At 48.0% G+C, this 16,924-nt stretch overlaps 17 non-coding genes and 5 pseudogenes across 17 annotated transcripts; all 22 read right to left on the bottom strand.

Annotated features, from left to right (window-relative positions):
* Positions 1–2,249: 2,249 nt before the first annotated feature.
* Positions 2,250–2,469, bottom strand: LOC134308527 (U2 spliceosomal RNA; annotated as a pseudogene).
* Positions 2,470–2,586: 117 nt separating this feature from the next.
* On the bottom strand, positions 2,587–2,702 carry LOC134308540 (U5 spliceosomal RNA). The gene has a single exon (XR_010010781.1). It is a non-coding gene; the product is annotated as a U5 spliceosomal RNA (small nuclear RNA).
* A 354-nt stretch (positions 2,703–3,056) lies between these two features.
* LOC134308459 (U2 spliceosomal RNA) lies at positions 3,057–3,247 on the bottom strand. The gene has a single exon (XR_010010723.1). It is a non-coding gene; the product is annotated as a U2 spliceosomal RNA (small nuclear RNA).
* Positions 3,248–4,399: 1,152 nt separating this feature from the next.
* On the bottom strand, positions 4,400–4,521 carry LOC134308522 (U2 spliceosomal RNA; annotated as a pseudogene).
* Positions 4,522–4,638: 117 nt separating this feature from the next.
* On the bottom strand, positions 4,639–4,754 carry LOC134308538 (U5 spliceosomal RNA). The gene has a single exon (XR_010010780.1). It is a non-coding gene; the product is annotated as a U5 spliceosomal RNA (small nuclear RNA).
* Positions 4,755–5,131: 377 nt separating this feature from the next.
* Positions 5,132–5,322, bottom strand: LOC134308365 (U2 spliceosomal RNA). The gene has a single exon (XR_010010633.1). It is a non-coding gene; the product is annotated as a U2 spliceosomal RNA (small nuclear RNA).
* A 117-nt stretch (positions 5,323–5,439) lies between these two features.
* LOC134308235 (U5 spliceosomal RNA) lies at positions 5,440–5,555 on the bottom strand. The gene has a single exon (XR_010010509.1). It is a non-coding gene; the product is annotated as a U5 spliceosomal RNA (small nuclear RNA).
* Positions 5,556–5,923: 368 nt separating this feature from the next.
* On the bottom strand, positions 5,924–6,099 carry LOC134308514 (U2 spliceosomal RNA; annotated as a pseudogene).
* Positions 6,100–10,725: 4,626 nt separating this feature from the next.
* On the bottom strand, positions 10,726–10,945 carry LOC134308530 (U2 spliceosomal RNA; annotated as a pseudogene).
* A 117-nt stretch (positions 10,946–11,062) lies between these two features.
* Positions 11,063–11,178, bottom strand: LOC134308537 (U5 spliceosomal RNA). Its single transcript, XR_010010779.1, has one exon. It is a non-coding gene; the product is annotated as a U5 spliceosomal RNA (small nuclear RNA).
* Positions 11,179–11,532: 354 nt separating this feature from the next.
* On the bottom strand, positions 11,533–11,723 carry LOC134308447 (U2 spliceosomal RNA). The gene has a single exon (XR_010010712.1). It is a non-coding gene; the product is annotated as a U2 spliceosomal RNA (small nuclear RNA).
* Positions 11,724–12,875: 1,152 nt separating this feature from the next.
* Positions 12,876–12,997, bottom strand: LOC134308521 (U2 spliceosomal RNA; annotated as a pseudogene).
* A 117-nt stretch (positions 12,998–13,114) lies between these two features.
* LOC134308557 (U5 spliceosomal RNA) lies at positions 13,115–13,229 on the bottom strand. The gene has a single exon (XR_010010798.1). It is a non-coding gene; the product is annotated as a U5 spliceosomal RNA (small nuclear RNA).
* Positions 13,230–13,572: 343 nt separating this feature from the next.
* Positions 13,573–13,763, bottom strand: LOC134308352 (U2 spliceosomal RNA). The gene has a single exon (XR_010010619.1). It is a non-coding gene; the product is annotated as a U2 spliceosomal RNA (small nuclear RNA).
* Positions 13,764–13,880: 117 nt separating this feature from the next.
* Positions 13,881–13,995, bottom strand: LOC134308556 (U5 spliceosomal RNA). The gene has a single exon (XR_010010797.1). It is a non-coding gene; the product is annotated as a U5 spliceosomal RNA (small nuclear RNA).
* Positions 13,996–14,338: 343 nt separating this feature from the next.
* On the bottom strand, positions 14,339–14,529 carry LOC134308340 (U2 spliceosomal RNA). Its single transcript, XR_010010608.1, has one exon. It is a non-coding gene; the product is annotated as a U2 spliceosomal RNA (small nuclear RNA).
* Positions 14,530–14,646: 117 nt separating this feature from the next.
* On the bottom strand, positions 14,647–14,761 carry LOC134308555 (U5 spliceosomal RNA). Its single transcript, XR_010010796.1, has one exon. It is a non-coding gene; the product is annotated as a U5 spliceosomal RNA (small nuclear RNA).
* Positions 14,762–15,111: 350 nt separating this feature from the next.
* LOC134308435 (U2 spliceosomal RNA) lies at positions 15,112–15,302 on the bottom strand. The gene has a single exon (XR_010010701.1). It is a non-coding gene; the product is annotated as a U2 spliceosomal RNA (small nuclear RNA).
* Positions 15,303–15,419: 117 nt separating this feature from the next.
* On the bottom strand, positions 15,420–15,534 carry LOC134308554 (U5 spliceosomal RNA). The gene has a single exon (XR_010010795.1). It is a non-coding gene; the product is annotated as a U5 spliceosomal RNA (small nuclear RNA).
* A 353-nt stretch (positions 15,535–15,887) lies between these two features.
* Positions 15,888–16,078, bottom strand: LOC134308424 (U2 spliceosomal RNA). The gene has a single exon (XR_010010690.1). It is a non-coding gene; the product is annotated as a U2 spliceosomal RNA (small nuclear RNA).
* Positions 16,079–16,195: 117 nt separating this feature from the next.
* LOC134308553 (U5 spliceosomal RNA) lies at positions 16,196–16,310 on the bottom strand. The gene has a single exon (XR_010010794.1). It is a non-coding gene; the product is annotated as a U5 spliceosomal RNA (small nuclear RNA).
* A 349-nt stretch (positions 16,311–16,659) lies between these two features.
* LOC134308513 (U2 spliceosomal RNA) lies at positions 16,660–16,849 on the bottom strand. Its single transcript, XR_010010774.1, has one exon. It is a non-coding gene; the product is annotated as a U2 spliceosomal RNA (small nuclear RNA).
* Between the last annotated feature and the right edge of the window lie 75 nt (positions 16,850–16,924).

Here is a 16,924-nt window from a genome sequence, read left to right as displayed (position 1 = left end):
TTTCCCTATCCAATATGTATCTACTCTTTCCCCTCTCTCCCTAAACTCCTGTCCTGCCATTAACATATACTTCTCTGCTCTTCCCTCATATATCTTCCTTATCTGTCCCTGTACTATTTCTACTCTATCTCTGTCAACCTCCTTCCCTTCATTCTCTTTCTCCTTCTCCTTCGCTAGTTCCCCCCACATTTTCCTTAAATTCCCCTTTTCCTCCATTATCCTCTCCCTGCTCTTCCATATCCCCCACTGCTTTATCCTTTTCTTTGCTATCTCCCACCACTCTATACTTCCCTCACATAGCCCTTTTAATCCCCTAACCCCTTCCCAAAACTCTCTAAAATCCTCTTCTATCCCCCTTTTCTCTAATATTTTTACATTTAATTTCCAGTATCCTGTCCCATATTTTCTTCCTCCCACTTTTACCTCAGCCATCACCAGGTCATGGTCGGAAAAGTTCACACTTCTTGTTTCCCCTGCCACCACTTCCATACTTCTGCTCACGAGAATCCCATCCAATCTACTTTCATCCCCCCTTGTATTCCTCCATGTTGGTCCTTCCATTCCCCTTCCTACCTTCCTTCCTATGTCCACTAACTTATGTGTTTTAATTATGTCTGCAATTATTCCTGTTGCTTCGTCTCCTGCTCCCGCCAGATTAATATTAAAGTCCCCTCCCATAACCAAAAAATTACTTGTTGCACCTAATAGCTTGGCATCCTCGTAAAAAACCCTTTTGTCTTTTAAATGTTGTGGTCCGTATATATTCAAAATCCTCATCTTTACACCCCCCCAACTTAAATCCACTCCAACCATCCTCCCCACTTCACCACCTATAACTTGTTTTAAGTTCATACCCCATCCCTTAAACAGAATCCCAACTCCACTGGAGTGTACCCCCCTATGGACCACACTGATTTCCCCCTCCCCCAGTCCTTTTGGAATCTTTCAATGTCCTTCAAGTCCTTTAGGTGCGCTTCCTGAATAAAACAAATGTCCAAACTTAAATCTTCTATAAAACTAAAAACCAAACTTCTTTTCTTCGTGTTTCTCAGCCCTCTGGCGTTGAACGTCCCTATTTTTAGTGTCCTTTCCATTTAGTTTTCCTTTTATTTCTTTTCCTTCCCACTAGTCTCTTCATCGCCCCCTTGAGTACTTCTTTGGTTTTCTGACCCTGTTGAACAGTCCATACTCACCCCTTCCTCTTCTGAGCATGTTGTGTGTATTGTCTGCATAGTCTCATTTAAATTCCTAAGCAGTTCTTCATATATTTGCTCCTCCTCTCCTTCCTCATCCTCTACCACTTGGCTCCAACTTAGCCCTTCAGGGCGTGTTCTCCTGACTGGGCTGTCCCCCAGCTCATCTTCAGGAAACGGACGTTTGCCACCCACTGTTTGTTCCACCTCACCACCGGGAGTGCTGCCTTCCTCCTGTCTTACCTGTACCTCTTCTTTCTTCTTCTTTCCCTTTCCTTCGTTCAGCTCTTTGGTTTTCTTTGTCTTTGTTCCCGCTGTTTTCTCTGTTGTTTGTGTTCCTGCCTCCGGTTTCTCTTTATCCCTTCCAGGCTCTTCCTCTTGTGTTGTTCCTTGCTCCTTCTCTTTCTCTCCTGAGCTTGTGGCTTCCATCTGTGTCTCCATTTCCCCCTCGATGAAATCAGTGTTGAACAGGTCGGCAAATGTTCGCCTTTTCCTCGGGCAGTTCTTGTACAAGTGGTCCTCCTTGTCACATAGGCTGCATTTCTTAGGCATCTTGCACTCTGCTGCTCCATGCTCCTCCGACCCACAGTTCCGGCACCTCTGCCTATCACATGTTGCCCCTATGTGCCCAGCTCCTCCACATTTTCGGCAGGTCAATGGCTGTCCTTGATAAAATAGGAACCCTCTATGTGGTCCTATAGCAAACGACCCTGGTGGCTGTGCCACTCCTCCTGGTGCTCCCGGCTCTGGTCTGAACTGCACCCTGTATCTCCGTCGCCCATTCCAAATCCCATACCTGTTTGTCTGTTTCTCTCCACCTTCCACTTTAAGGCAGTACCTTTGCAGGTATTGTCTAATGTCCTCCTCCTCCACGAATGGGTTGTACATGTGTACCGTTAGGTTCACCGTCTCCCAGATAAACAGGGCTCTCACCATCAGTCCTTCTAGGTCTCTATGCTCCTTCTGTCTTTCCCATGCTGCTAAGAACTCTTGGCACGCTGGCATATTATTAAAAGTTATGTCCATGAATCCCGTGTTAGAAAAATCTTGCAGGCAGTAAATTTCAGTGGCCTCCAGCTTAAACAGCTTTTTCAAAACTCTTTGAACCAGATGTTCCACCGTTAGCTTCGTTCTCTGTTCGTTTCTCGTCACTTCAACTCTCACTGAATTTTTAAGCCGCGTCACTCGGACCGGCCCTCTCGCATCGTTTCCCGCCATCCGTCTCTAATAAGAACAGATACTACACTTGATCTTAGCCAAAAGGCCGAGAAGCGATAACCTGAAATAGGCGCCGGGCCACGGGCCCTACCTTTTGAGGGTCCGGACTAGTGGACGGCGCTGACCGGCCGCCTTCACGCCCACACACCTTCTGTCATTCCACCAGCAAAAGAGCAGCTTTGCAAAGACAAAGCCTTCAAAAAATAAGTTGAACTTATCAACGTTCCTCTCCACGGAAATCTTTAGTAAAAGGCGAAAGATTTGTACGTGAATGAAGAGAAACTCCAGCCCTGCTCGCCGGTCGCCCGGGCCTCCGTAGGCCACCGGCCGCTCAAGGAAGAGGGCTCGAGGTAGAGCTACGAAAACCTGCAGCAAAAGCGCCCTTGGGTCGTCGGGTGGGTGACGAGGCAGCACAGCCTTTGCCTGGAGAAACACAGGGAGGGGGAAAATTAAGTCTTTCGCCTTTTTTTTTTTTTTTTTTTTTTTTTTTTAAGTAAAATGGAGGGAAAATGAAAAAGCGGGTAAAGGGGGACTCCCTAGCGCAAAAGGACCGAGGAAACCCAGGGCCGTACCCCTAATCCCAACAGCTTTCCAGCAGGGGCCAGTCACCAGCATTCGTCAATTACTCTTTCGTTTGACCGTTTATGAGGGTGCACCGTGCCAGGAGGCAATGCAATACCTGGTCGATGCGTGGAGTGGACGGAGCAAGCCCCTCTTCCGACTCCCAGGCCTAAAAATCCATTTAATATATGGTCCTCGGGTAGAGGACGTATCAGATATTAAACTGATAAGAACAGATACTACACTTGATCTTAGCCAAAAGGCCGAGAAGCGATAACCTGAAATAGGCGCCGGGCCACGGGCCCTACCTTTTGAGGGTCCGGACTAGAGGACCATTGTCTGGTCCTTTCTTCACCACCTCTCTTCTGAGTCGCTCCCACTTGGACCCCCACAGGAAATAAAAAACCGCTCTCTCCACCTGTAAAATAAAAGGTCTGGGGGGACTAAAAACAGAACACAACAATAAAAGCAAAGGTAAAATCGCAGATTTAAATATTAAAACTTTGCCTTCGATTGTCATTCGTCTCAGTCCCCAAAACCCCAGTCGTTGCCTGACTTTCCCTAACACGTCAGTCCAGTTACCCCGTCCACCTCCCTCTCTGTCAAATTTAATGCCTAAAATTTTAATATCAGTTTCTATAAAATCCACGTCCAGGTCGGTTTGTATGTCTCCCCACGGCCCAAAGAGCTGGGCCTCGGACTTGCTCCGATTGAGCTTAGCGCCCGAGGCCCGTCCGTACCAGTCAGTCAAGTCCAATGCTCTCTGGGCCGCTAAAACGTCCGAACATAAAAGCGTAACGTCGTCCATGTATAATGTACAGGTCGCCGTCAGTCCGCCTGGCAGGTCAAATCCTCTGATCCATTTATCCCTTCTCAAGATCTGCGCCAGCGGCTCAATACAAGCCGCGAACAGGAGTGGGGATAACGGACACCCCTGACGAACGCCAGAGCGAATATTGATCGCTTTTGTCAGGTGCCCATTAACAAGAACTTTGCTGTTGATGTCTTTATACAGCAATCCCACCCACTCTAGAAACCTCCCTGGGAAACCCATCTTTTGCAGTACCTGAAACAGGTACTGGTGCGAGACCCGATCAAAAGCTTTCTCAAAATCTAAATTTAGGACTAATAATCGAATGTTTCTGTCTCTCGCAAAACAGATGACGTCTCGGATCAGCACTAGGCTGTCCGTGATCCTCCTTCCTGGGACGGCGCAGACTTGATCCGGGTGGATCACGTCCTCCAAAACTGTTGACATTCGTCGTGATAAAAGTTTGCTAAAAAGCTTACAGTCAAAATTTAAAAGAGTAATAGGTCTCCAGTTTCTTAAGTCTGTCTTGTCACCTTTTTTGTGCAATAAAGAAACTATCCCTACCCTAAAACTGTCTGGAAGTCGGTCCAGTCTTTCAAATTCTTTAAAAACAGTCAAGAGGTCCGTAGCTAAAATGTCCCAAAATGTTGTATAAAATTCCACGGGGAGTCCATCCTCTCCCGGAGCTGATAAGAACAGATACTACACTTGATCTTAGCCAAAAGGCCGAGAAGCGATAACCTGAAATAGGCGCCGGGCCACGGGCCCTACCTTTTGAGGGTCCGGACTAGTGGACGGCGCTGACCGGCCGCCTTCACGCCCACACACCTTCTGTCATTCCACCAGCAAAAGAGCAGCTTTGCAAAGACAAAGCCTTCAAAAAATAAGTTGAACTTATCAACGTTCCTCTCCACGGAAATCTTTAGTAAAAGGCGAAAGATTTGTACGTGAATGAAGAGAAACTCCAGCCCTGCTCGCCGGTCGCCCGGGCCTCCGTAGGCCACCGGCCGCTCAAGGAAGAGGGCTCGAGGTAGAGCGACGAAAACCTGCAGCAAAAGCGCCCTTGGGTCGTCGGGTGGGTGACGAAGCAGCACAGCCTTTGCCTGGAGAAACACAGGGAGGGGGAAAATTAAGTCTTTCGCCTTTTTTTTTTTTTTTTTTTTTTTTTAAGTAAAATGGAGGGAAAATGAAAAAGCGGGAAAAGGGGGACTCCCTAGCGCAAAAGGACCGAGGAAACCCCGGGCCTAGGCTAGGCAAAGGTCTAAGGCGCCGTACCCCTAATCCCAACAGCTTTCCAGCAGGGGCCAGTCACCAGCATTCGTCAATTACTCTTTCGTTTGACCGTTTATGAGGGTGCACCGTGCCAGGAGGCAATGCAATACCTGGTCGATGCGTGGAGTGGACGGAGCAAGCCCCTCTTCCGACTCCCAGGCCTAAAAATCCATTTAATATATGGTCCTCGGATAGAGGACGTATCAGATATTAAACTGATAAGAACAGATACTACACTTGATCTTAGCCAAAAGGCCGAGAAGCGATAACCTGAAATAGGCGCCGGGCCACGGGCCCTACCTTTTGAGGGTCCGGACTAGCGGACGGCGCTGACCGGCCGCCTTCACGCCCACACACCTTCTGTCATTCCACCAGCAAAAGAGCAGCTTTGCAAAGACAAAGCCTTCAAAAAATAAGTTGAACTTGTCAACGTTCCTCTCCACGGAAATCTTTAGTAAAAGGCGAAAGATTTGTACGTGAATGAAGAGAAACTCCAACCCTGCTCGCCGGTCGCCCGGGCCTCCGTAGGCCACCGGCCGCTCAAGGAAGAGGGCTCGAGGTAGAGCGACGAAAACCTGCAGCAAAAGCGCCCTTGGGTCGTCGGGTGGGTGACGAAGCAGCACAGCCTTTGCCTGGAGAAACACAGGGAGGGGGAAAATTAAGTCTTTCGCCTTTTTTTTTTTTTTTTAAGTAAAATGGAGGGAAAATGAAAAAGCGGGAAAAGGGGGACTCCCTAGCGCAAAAGGACCGAGGAAACCCCGGGCCTAGGCTAGGCAAAGGTCTAAGGCGCCGTACCCCTAATCCCAACAGCTTTCCAGCAGGGGCCAGTCACCAGCATTCGTCAATTACTCTTTCGTTTGACCGTTTATGAGGGTGCACCGTGCCAGGAGGCAATGCAATACCTGGTCGATGCGTGGAGTGGACGGAGCACGCCCCTCTTCCGACTCCCAGGCCTAAAAATCCATTTAATATATGGTCCTCGGATAGAGGACGTATCAGATATTAAACTGATAAGAACAGATTTTTTTTTTTACAAAAGTTTATTTACACACGTTTTCACACAATACAAACTATTTACAGAACATTCATTTTCATTTCCTTCCCACCACCATTATCATATTCATTGTATTTATCATGTCTTTTTCATACACATCTCCCATAATCTTCCCCACTTTTCCTTCCCCTTTTCCCACCCCAAGTCCACTTCATCTTCTTTCATTCTTGTCTTAATTTCCCATTCGGCTTTCTTGACTATCCCCATCACTCCCTTTCCCTTCCCTCCCTTCACTTCCGCCTGTCTATCCTCCCATATCCCTCTCTTAACCAGGCTTATTGTTAGCCACAACATGAATCTGCTTCTCCCTTTTCCCATTCCTCCTATCCCTTTGTTTACAACCTCCCATGTTACTCTAAACCCCCTTCTTATATTATCCAACCATGTTCCCACCTTCTGCCATACTTCCCTAGCTACCTTACATTCCCAAAATACGTGTATTATTGATTCCTCCCTTCCACACCCCTCTCTCGGACACACATTTGTCTTGCTTATCCCGTGTCTGTACATTATTTCTTTTACCGGTAATTTCCTGTGTACTATTTGCCAATTTATATCTTTTAAACTGTTTTCCAGCCCCAGTGGTTGTACTCTAGTCCATACTGTCCCTGCTTCTATTCTTCTGTTGCTTTCTCTTACCTTTCTACTCCTAACCTCCTCATATAATCTTTTGTGACTTGTGCATATGTTTCTGTCTTTTCCCTCTCTATTTACCTTTAACCAGTTGGCAGCCTGCCCATAATGCCATGGCAGCTGCTCCGCCCTTGGACCTCTGTTGTCCCACTCCATTACACCCCGTGTGTGGTATGCAAAATATAATTTCAGGAAATACCATCCTGGGTGTTGTGCCTCCTGCGCTAACTCCTGCATTATGCTTGCCACATAAATGCAGTCCAATTTCAGTCCTACATCTAAAACCCCTCTCCCCCCTTCCTCTATTTTCCTGTACATTATCTCCCTTGCTACGTATTCATACTTTCCTCCCCACATAAAACGAAATACTTCCCTTTGTACCCACCTCCTTCCACTCACTGGTAGTGGGTAGATGTACGCCAGGTACATCAGAAAGGGAAGTACCTCCGCCTTAATTACCAGACTCTTCCCTATATAGGACAGTTTCCTCCCAGTCCATAGTCCTAACTTTTGTTTCATCTTTATTAACCTCTCTCCCCAATTCAACCCTGCTGCTCCCTGATTTTCAAATTTTACCCCTAAAATCTTCATTGGCCCCTCACTTACCTCCAACCCTCCCACCGAATCTTTCCTATCCTTCACTGTCCCAAAAAATTTTAACTTAGATTTTTCCCTATTCAATTTCGCCCCAGACCCCACTCCGAATTTTTCCACTATATCCAATGTTCTCTCTATGTCACTATCTATTCTACCCAAAATTGTCATGTCGTCTGCATACTGCGCTATCTTCACCCTATATCCACCTGCTCCCGGCACCAAAACCCCTACTATCTCCTTGTCCTTTCTAATCTTTTCCGCCAGCGGCTCCATGTACATTATGAATAGGAGTGGCGATAACGGACACCCCTGTAATATACCCCCCGCTGTCTCAAAACTCCTCCCTAGATACCCGTTCATACTTACTCTGCTGTATGTCCTCCTGTACACTGTTTTAACCCATCTGACCAGTTTTTCTCCCATCCCCATCTTTTCCATGACTCTAAACAAAAATTCCCTGTCCACTCTGTCGAACGCCTTTGATTGGTCCAGGCTTGCTATCATCAATGGCAGCTTCCGGTCTCCTGACCACGCCACCACGTCCCTGATGAGCTGTAGATTCCACCTTGTGCTTCTACCCTCTATTCCACATGTCTGGTCTACATGTATGACATGTGGCAGTGCCTTCCTCAACCTACCTGCCAATATTTTCGCCATTATTTTACTGTCCACCCCCAACATCGATAATGGCCTATAGTTATCTAGATTTTCCCTTTCCCCCTTTTTGTATATTGGCGTCACTACCCCTGTCGCCATTGTTCCTTTGATTTCCCCTTCCTCCAGTATTTTGTTAAACACTTCTGTTAGGTCTCCGCTTACCACTTCATTAAACCTTTTATAAAACTCTCCGGGTATACCATCTATCCCTGGTACTTTCCCTTTTTTCAGGCTTTTTATTGCCTCCTTCACCTCCTCCTCCCTTATGCTTTTATTTATTTCCTGCTTTATGTCCCTAGGCACCTCCTTTTCTAGTTCTTTTATAAATGCATCTCCTACTTCTACCTCCACTTCCCTCTCCCTAAAATACCTCCTATAATACTCTGTCCCTACCTGTAACATCTCCTCATTTTGTACTTTTAGCTGTCCCTGCTCGTCCCTTATTCCCTCTATCCCTCTCTCTTCTCTTCTTTCTCTAGCTTTCCCTATCCAATATGTATCTACTCTTTCCCCTCTCTCCCTAAACTCCTGTCCTGCCATTAACATATACTTCTCTGCTCTTCCCTCATATATCTTCCTTATCTGTCCCTGCACTATTTCTACTCTATCTCTGTCAACCTCCTTCCCTTCATTCTCTTTCTCCTTCTCCTTCGCTAGTTCCCCCCACATTTTCCTTAAATTCCCCTTTTCCTCCATTATCCTCTCCCTGCTCTTCCATATCCCCCACTGCTTTATCCTTTTCTTTGCTATCTCCCACCACTCTATACTTCCCTCACATAGCCCTTTTAATCCCCTAACCCCTTCCCAAAACTCTCTAAAATCCTCTTCTATCCCCCTTTTCTCTAATATTTTTACATTTAATTTCCAGTATCCTGTCCCATATTTTCTTCCTCCCACTTTTACCTCAGCCATCACCAGGTCATGGTCGGAAAAGTTCACACTTCTTGTTTCCCCTGCCACCACTTCCATACTTCTGCTCACGAGAATCCCATCCAATCTACTTTCATCCCCCCTTGTATTCCTCCATGTTGGTCCTTCCATTCCCCTTCCTACCTTCCTTCCTATGTCCACTAACTTATGTGTTTTAATTATGTCTGCAATTATTCCTGTTGCTTCGTCTCCTGCTCCCGCCAGATTAATATTAAAGTCCCCTCCCATAACCAAAAAATTACTTGTTGCACCTAATAGCTTGGCATCCTCGTAAAAAACCCTTTTGTCTTTTAAATGTTGTGGTCCGTATATATTCAAAATCCTCATCTTTACACCCCCCCAACTTAAATCCACTCCAACCATCCTCCCCACTTCACCACCTATAACTTGTTTTAAGTTCATACCCCATCCCTTAAACAGAATCCCAACTCCACTGGAGTGTACCCCCCTATGGACCACACTGATTTCCCCCTCCCCCAGTCCTTTTGGAATCTTTCAATGTCCTTCAAGTCCTTTAGGTGCGCTTCCTGAATAAAACAAATGTCCAAACTTAAATCTTCTATAAAACTAAAAACCAAACTTCTTTTCTTCGTGTTTCTCAGCCCTCTGGCGTTGAACGTCCCTATTTTTAGTGTCCTTTCCATTTAGTTTTCCTTTTATTTCTTTTCCTTCCCACTAGTCTCTTCATCGCCCCCTTGAGTACTTCTTTGGTTTTCTGACCCTGTTGAACAGTCCATACTCACCCCTTCCTCTTCTGAGCATGTTGTGTGTATTGTCTGCATAGTCTCATTTAAATTCCTAAGCAGTTCTTCATATATTTGCTCCTCCTCTCCTTCCTCATCCTCTACCACTTGGCTCCAACTTAGCCCTTCAGGGCGTGTTCTCCTGACTGGGCTGTCCCCCAGCTCATCTTCAGGAAACGGACGTTTGCCACCCACTGTTTGTTCCACCTCACCACCGGGAGTGCTGCCTTCCTCCTGTCTTACCTGTACCTCTTCTTTCTTCTTCTTTCCCTTTCCTTCGTTCAGCTCTTTGGTTTTCTTTGTCTTTGTTCCCGCTGTTTTCTCTGTTGTTTGTGTTCCTGCCTCCGGTTTCTCTTTATCCCTTCCAGGCTCTTCCTCTTGTGTTGTTCCTTGCTCCTTCTCTTTCTCTCCTGAGCTTGTGGCTTCCATCTGTGTCTCCATTTCCCCCTCGATGAAATCAGTGTTGAACAGGTCGGCAAATGTTCGCCTTTTCCTCGGGCAGTTCTTGTACAAGTGGTCCTCCTTGTCACATAGGCTGCATTTCTTAGGCATCTTGCACTCTGCTGCTCCATGCTCCTCCGACCCACAGTTCCGGCACCTCTGCCTATCACATGTTGCCCCTATGTGCCCAGCTCCTCCACATTTTCGGCAGGTCAATGGCTGTCCTTGATAAAATAGGAACCCTCTATGTGGTCCTATAGCAAACGACCCTGGTGGCTGTGCCACTCCTCCTGGTGCTCCCGGCTCTGGTCTGAACTGCACCCTGTATCTCCGTCGCCCATTCCAAATCCCATACCTGTTTGTCTGTTTCTCTCCACCTTCCACTTTAAGGCAGTACCTTTGCAGGTATTGTCTAATGTCCTCCTCCTCCACGAATGGGTTGTACATGTGTACCGTTAGGTTCACCGTCTCCCAGATAAACAGGGCTCTCACCATCAGTCCTTCTAGGTCTCTATGCTCCTTCTGTCTTTCCCATGCTGCTAAGAACTCTTGGCACGCTGGCATATTATTAAAAGTTATGTCCATGAATCCCGTGTTAGAAAAATCTTGCAGGCAGTAAATTTCAATGGCCTCCAGCTTAAACAGCTTTTTCAAAACTCTTTGAACCAGATGTTCCACCGTTAGCTTCGTTCTCTGTTCGTTTCTCGTCACTTCAACTCTCACTGAATTTTTAAGCCGCGTCACTCGGACCGGCCCTCTCGCATCGTTTCCCGCCATCCGTCTCTAATAAGAACAGATACTACACTTGATCTTAGCCAAAAGGCCGAGAAGCGATAACCTGAAATAGGCGCCGGGCCACGGGCCCTACCTTTTGAGGGTCCGGACTAGTGGACGGCGCTGACCGGCCGCCTTCACGCCCACACACCTTCTGTCATTCCACCAGCAAAAGAGCAGCTTTGCAAAGACAAAGCCTTCAAAAAATAAGTTGAACTTATCAACGTTCCTCTCCACGGAAATCTTTAGTAAAAGGCGAAAGATTTGTACGTGAATGAAGAGAAACTCCAGCCCTGCTCGCCGGTCGCCCGGGCCTCCGTAGGCCACCGGCCGCTCAAGGAAGAGGGCTCGAGGTAGAGCGACGAAAACCTGCAGCAAAAGCGCCCTTGGGTCGTCGGGTGGGTGACGAGGCAGCACAGCCTTTGCCTGGAGAAACACAGGGAGGGGGAAAATTAAGTCTTTCGCCTTTTTTTTTTTTTTTTTTTTTTTTTTTTAAGTAAAATGGAGGGAAAATGAAAAAGCGGGTAAAGGGGGACTCCCTAGCGCAAAAGGACCGAGGAAACCCAGGGCCGTACCCCTAATCCCAACAGCTTTCCAGCAGGGGCCAGTCACCAGCATTCGTCAATTACTCTTTCGTTTGACCGTTTATGAGGGTGCACCGTGCCAGGAGGCAATGCAATACCTGGTCGATGCGTGGAGTGGACGGAGCAAGCCCCTCTTCCGACTCCCAGGCCTAAAAATCCATTTAATATATGGTCCTCGGGTAGAGGACGTATCAGATATTAAACTGATAAGAACAGATACTACACTTGATCTTAGCCAAAAGGCCGAGAAGCGATAACCTGAAATAGGCGCCGGGCCACGGGCCCTACCTTTTGAGGGTCCGGACTAGAGGACCATTGTCTGGTCCTTTCTTCACCACCTCTCTTCTGAGTCGCTCCCACTTGGACCCCCACAGGAAATAAAAAACCGCTCTCTCCACCTGTAAAATAAAAGGTCTGGGGGGACTAAAAACAGAACACAACAATAAAAGCAAAGGTAAAATCGCAGATTTAAATATTAAAACTTTGCCTTCGATTGTCATTCGTCTCAGTCCCCAAAACCCCAGTCGTTGCCTGACTTTCCCTAACACGTCAGTCCAGTTACCCCGTCCACCTCCCTCTCTGTCAAATTTAATGCCTAAAATTTTAATATCAGTTTCTATAAAATCCACGTCCAGGTCGGTTTGTATGTCTCCCCACGGCCCAAAGAGCTGGGCCTCGGACTTGCTCCGATTGAGCTTAGCGCCCGAGGCCCGTCCGTACCAGTCAGTCAAGTCCAATGCTCTCTGGGCCGCTAAAACGTCCGAACATAAAAGCGTAACGTCGTCCATGTATAATGTACAGGTCGCCGTCAGTCCGCCTGGCAGGTCAAATCCTCTGATCCATTTATCCCTTCTCAAGATCTGCGCCAGCGGCTCAATACAAGCCGCGAACAGGAGTGGGGATAACGGACACCCCTGACGAACGCCAGAGCGAATATTGATCGCTTTTGTCAGGTGCCCATTAACAAGAACTTTGCTGTTGATGTCTTTATACAGCAATCCCACCCACTCTAGAAACCTCCCTGGGAAACCCATCTTTTGCAGTACCTGAAACAGGTACTGGTGCGAGACCCGATCAAAAGCTTTCTCAAAATCTAAATTTAGGACTAATAATCGAATGTTTCTGTCTCTCGCAAAACAGATGACGTCTCGGATCAGCACTAGGCTGTCCGTGATCCTCCTTCCTGGGACGGCGCAGACTTGATCCGGGTGGATCACGTCCTCCAAAACTGTTGACATTCGTCGTGATAAAAGTTTGCTAAAAAGCTTACAGTCAAAATTTAAAAGAGTAATAGGTCTCCAGTTTCTTAAGTCTGTCTTGTCACCTTTTTTGTGCAATAAAGAAACTATCCCTACCCTAAAACTGTCTGGAAGTCGGTCCAGTCTTTCAAATTCTTTAAAAACAGTCAAGAGGTCCGTAGCTAAAATGTCCCAAAATGTTGTATAAAATTCCACGGGGAGTCCATCCTCTCCCGGAGCTGATAAGAACAGATACTACACTTGATCTTAGCCAAAAGGCCGAGAAGCGATAACCTGAAATAGGCGCCGGGCCACGGGCCCTACCTTTTGAGGGTCCGGACTAGTGGACGGCGCTGACCGGCCGCCTTCACGCCCACACACCTTCTGTCATTCCACCAGCAAAAGAGCAGCTTTGCAAAGACAAAGCCTTCAAAAAATAAGTTGAACTTGTCAACGTTCCTCTCCACGGAAATCTTTAGTAAAAGGCGAAAGATTTGTACGTGAATGAAGAGAAACTCCAGCCCTGCTCGCCGGTCGCCCGGGCCTCCGTAGGCCACCGGCCGCTCAAGGAAGAGGGCTCGAGGTAGAGCGACGAAAACCTGCAGCAAAAGCGCCCTTGGGTCGTCGGGTGGGTGACGAGGCAGCACAGCCTTTGCCTGGAGAAACACAGGGAGGGGGAAAATTAAGTCTTTCGCCTTTTTTTTTTTTTTTTAAGTAAAATGGAGGGAAAATGGAAAAGCGGGTAAAGGGGGACTCCCTAGCGCAAAAGGACCGAGGAAACGCAGGGCCGTACCCCTAATCCCAACAGCTTTCCAGCAGGGGCCAGTCACCAGCATTCGTCAATTACTCTTTCGTTTGACCGTTTATGAGGGTGCACCGTGCCAGGAGGCAATGCAATACCTGGTCGATGCGTGGAGTGGACGGAGCAAGCCCCTCTTCCGACTCCCAGGCCTAAAAATCCATTTAATATATGGTCCTCGGATAGAGGACGTATCAGATATTAAACTGATAAGAACAGATACTACACTTGATCTTAGCCAAAAGGCCGAGAAGCGATAACCTGAAATAGGCGCCGGGCCACGGGCCCTACCTTTTGAGGGTCCGGACTAGTGGACGGCGCTGACCGGCCGCCTTCACGCCCACACACCTTCTGTCATTCCACCAGCAAAAGAGCAGCTTTGCAAAGACAAAGCCTTCAAAAAATAAGTTGAACTTGTCAACGTTCCTCTCCACGGAAATCTTTAGTAAAAGGCGAAAGATTTGTACGTGAATGAAGAGAAACTCCAGCCCTGCTCGCCGGTCGCCCGGGCCTCCGTAGGCCACCGGCCGCTCAAGGAAGAGGGCTCGAGGTAGAGCGACGAAAACCTGCAGCAAAAGCGCCCTTGGGTCGTCGGGTGGGTGACGAGGCAGCACAGCCTTTGCCTGGAGAAACACAGGGAGGGGGAAAATTAAGTCTTTCGCCTTTTTTTTTTTTTTTTAAGTAAAATGGAGGGAAAATGGAAAAGCGGGTAAAGGGGGACTCCCTAGCGCAAAAGGACCGAGGAAACGCAGGGCCGTACCCCTAATCCCAACAGCTTTCCAGCAGGGGCCAGTCACCAGCATTCGTCAATTACTCTTTCGTTTGACCGTTTATGAGGGTGCACCGTGCCAGGAGGCAATGCAATACCTGGTCGATGCGTGGAGTGGACGGAGCAAGCCCCTCTTCCGACTCCCAGGCCTAAAAATCCATTTAATATATGGTCCTCGGATAGAGGACGTATCAGATATTAAACTGATAAGAACAGATACTACACTTGATCTTAGCCAAAAGGCCGAGAAGCGATAACCTGAAATAGGCGCCGGGCCACGGGCCCTACCTTTTGAGGGTCCGGACTAGTGGACGGCGCTGACCGGCCGCCTTCACGCCCACACACCTTCTGTCATTCCACCAGCAAAAGAGCAGCTTTGCAAAGACAAAGCCTTCAAAAAATAAGTTGAACTTGTCAACGTTCCTCTCCACGGAAATCTTTAGTAAAAGGCGAAAGATTTGTACGTGAATGAAGAGAAACTCCAGCCCTGCTCGCAGGTCGCCCGGGCCTCCGTAGGCCACCGGCCGCTCAAGGAAGAGGGCTCGAGGTAGAGCGACGAAAACCTGCAGCAAAAGCGCCCTTGGGTCGTCGGGTGGGTGACGAGGCAGCACAGCCTTTGCCTGGAGAAACACAGGGAGGGGGAAAATTAAGTCTTTCGCCTTTTTTTTTTTTTTTTTTTTTTTAAGTAAAATGGAGGGAAAATGGAAAAGCGGGTAAAGGGGGACTCCCTAGCGCAAAAGGACCGAGGAAACCCAGAGCCGTACCCCTAATCCCAACAGCTTTCCAGCAGGGGCCAGTCACCAGCATTCGTCAATTACTCTTTCGTTTGACCGTTTATGAGGGTGCACCGTGCCAGGAGGCAATGCAATACCTGGTCGATGCGTGGAGTGGACGGAGCAAGCCCCTCTTCCGACTCCCAGGCCTAAAAATCCATTTAATATATGGTCCTCGGGTAGAGGACGTATCAGATATTAAACTGATAAGAACAGATACTACACTTGATCTTAGCCAAAAGGCCGAGAAGCGATAACCTGAAATAGGCGCCGGGCCACGGGCCCTACCTTTTGAGGGTCCGGACTAGTGGACGGCGCTGACCGGCCGCCTTCACGCCCACACACCTTCTGTCATTCCACCAGCAAAAGAGCAGCTTTGCAAAGACAAAGCCTTCAAAAAATAAGTTGAACTTGTCAACGTTCCTCTCCACGGAAATCTTTAGTAAAAGGCGAAAGATTTGTACGTGAATGAAGAGAAACTCCAGCCCTGCTCGCCGGTCGCCCGGGCCTCCGTAGGCCACCGGCCGCTCAAGGAAGAGGGCTCGAGGTAGAGCGACGAAAACCTGCAGCAAAAGCGCCCTTGGGTCGTCGGGTGGGTGACGAGGCAGCACAGCCTTTGCCTGGAGAAACACAGGGAGGGGGGAAATTAAGTCTTTCGCCTTTTTTTTTTTTTTTTTTTTTTTTTTAAGTAAAATGGAGGGAAAATGAAAAAGCGGGTAAAGGGGGACTCCCTAGCGCAAAAGGACCGAGGAAACCCAGGGCCGTACCCCTAATCCCAACAGCTTTCCAGCAGGGGCCAGTCACCAGCATTCGTCAATTACTCTTTCGTTTGACCGTTTATGAGGGTGCACCGTGCCAGGAGGCAATGCAATACCTGGTCGATGCGTGGAGTGGACGGAGCAAGCCCCTCTTCCGACTCCCAGGCCTAAAAATCCATTTAATATATGGTCCTCGGGTAGAGGACGTATCAGATATTAAACTGATAAGAACAGATACTACACTTGATCTTAGCCAAAAGGCCGAGAAGCGATAACCTGAAATAGGCGCCGGGCCACGGGCCCTACCTTTTGAGGGTCCGGACTAGTGGACGGCGCTGACCGGCCGCCTTCACGCCCACACACCTTCTGTCATTCCACCAGCAAAAGAGCAGCTTTGCAAAGACAAAGCCTTCAAAAAATAAGTTGAACTTGTCAACGTTCCTCTCCACGGAAATCTTTAGTAAAAGGCGAAAGATTTGTACGTGAATGAAGAGAAACTCCAGCCCTGCTCGCCGGTCGCCCGGGCCTCCGTAGGCCACCGGCCGCTCAAGGAAGAGGGCTCGAGGTAGAGCGACGAAAACCTGCAGCAAAAGCGCCCTTGGGTCGTCGGGTGGGTGACGAGGCAGCACAGCCTTTGCCTGGAGAAACACAGGGAGGGGGAAAATTAAGTCTTTCGCCTTTTTTTTTTTTTTTTTTTTTTAAGTAAAATGGAGGGAAAATGAAAAAGCGGGTAAAGGGGGACTCCCTAGCGCAAAAGGACCGAGGAAACCCAGGGCCGTACCCCTAATCCCAACAGCTTTCCAGCAGGGGCCAGTCACCAGCATTCGTCAATTACTCTTTCGTTTGACCGTTTATGAGGGTGCACCGTGCCAGGAGGCAATGCAATACCTGGTCGATGCGTGGAGTGGACGGAGCAAGCCCCTCTTCCGACTCCCAGGCCTAAAAATCCATTTAATATATGGTCCTCGGGTAGAGGACGTATCAGATATTAAACTGATAAGAACAGATTTTTTTTTTTTTTTTTTTTTTTTTACAAAAGTTTATTTACACACGTTTTCACACAATACAAACTATTTACAGAACATTCATTTTCATTTCCTTCCCACCACCATTATCATA

The sequence above is a fragment of the Trichomycterus rosablanca genome, unplaced genomic scaffold (assembly GCF_030014385.1).
Source record: "Trichomycterus rosablanca isolate fTriRos1 unplaced genomic scaffold, fTriRos1.hap1 scaffold_89, whole genome shotgun sequence".
NCBI lineage: Eukaryota > Metazoa > Chordata > Actinopteri > Siluriformes > Trichomycteridae > Trichomycterus > Trichomycterus rosablanca.
This window is presented reverse-complemented; position numbering and strand designations above follow the sequence as displayed.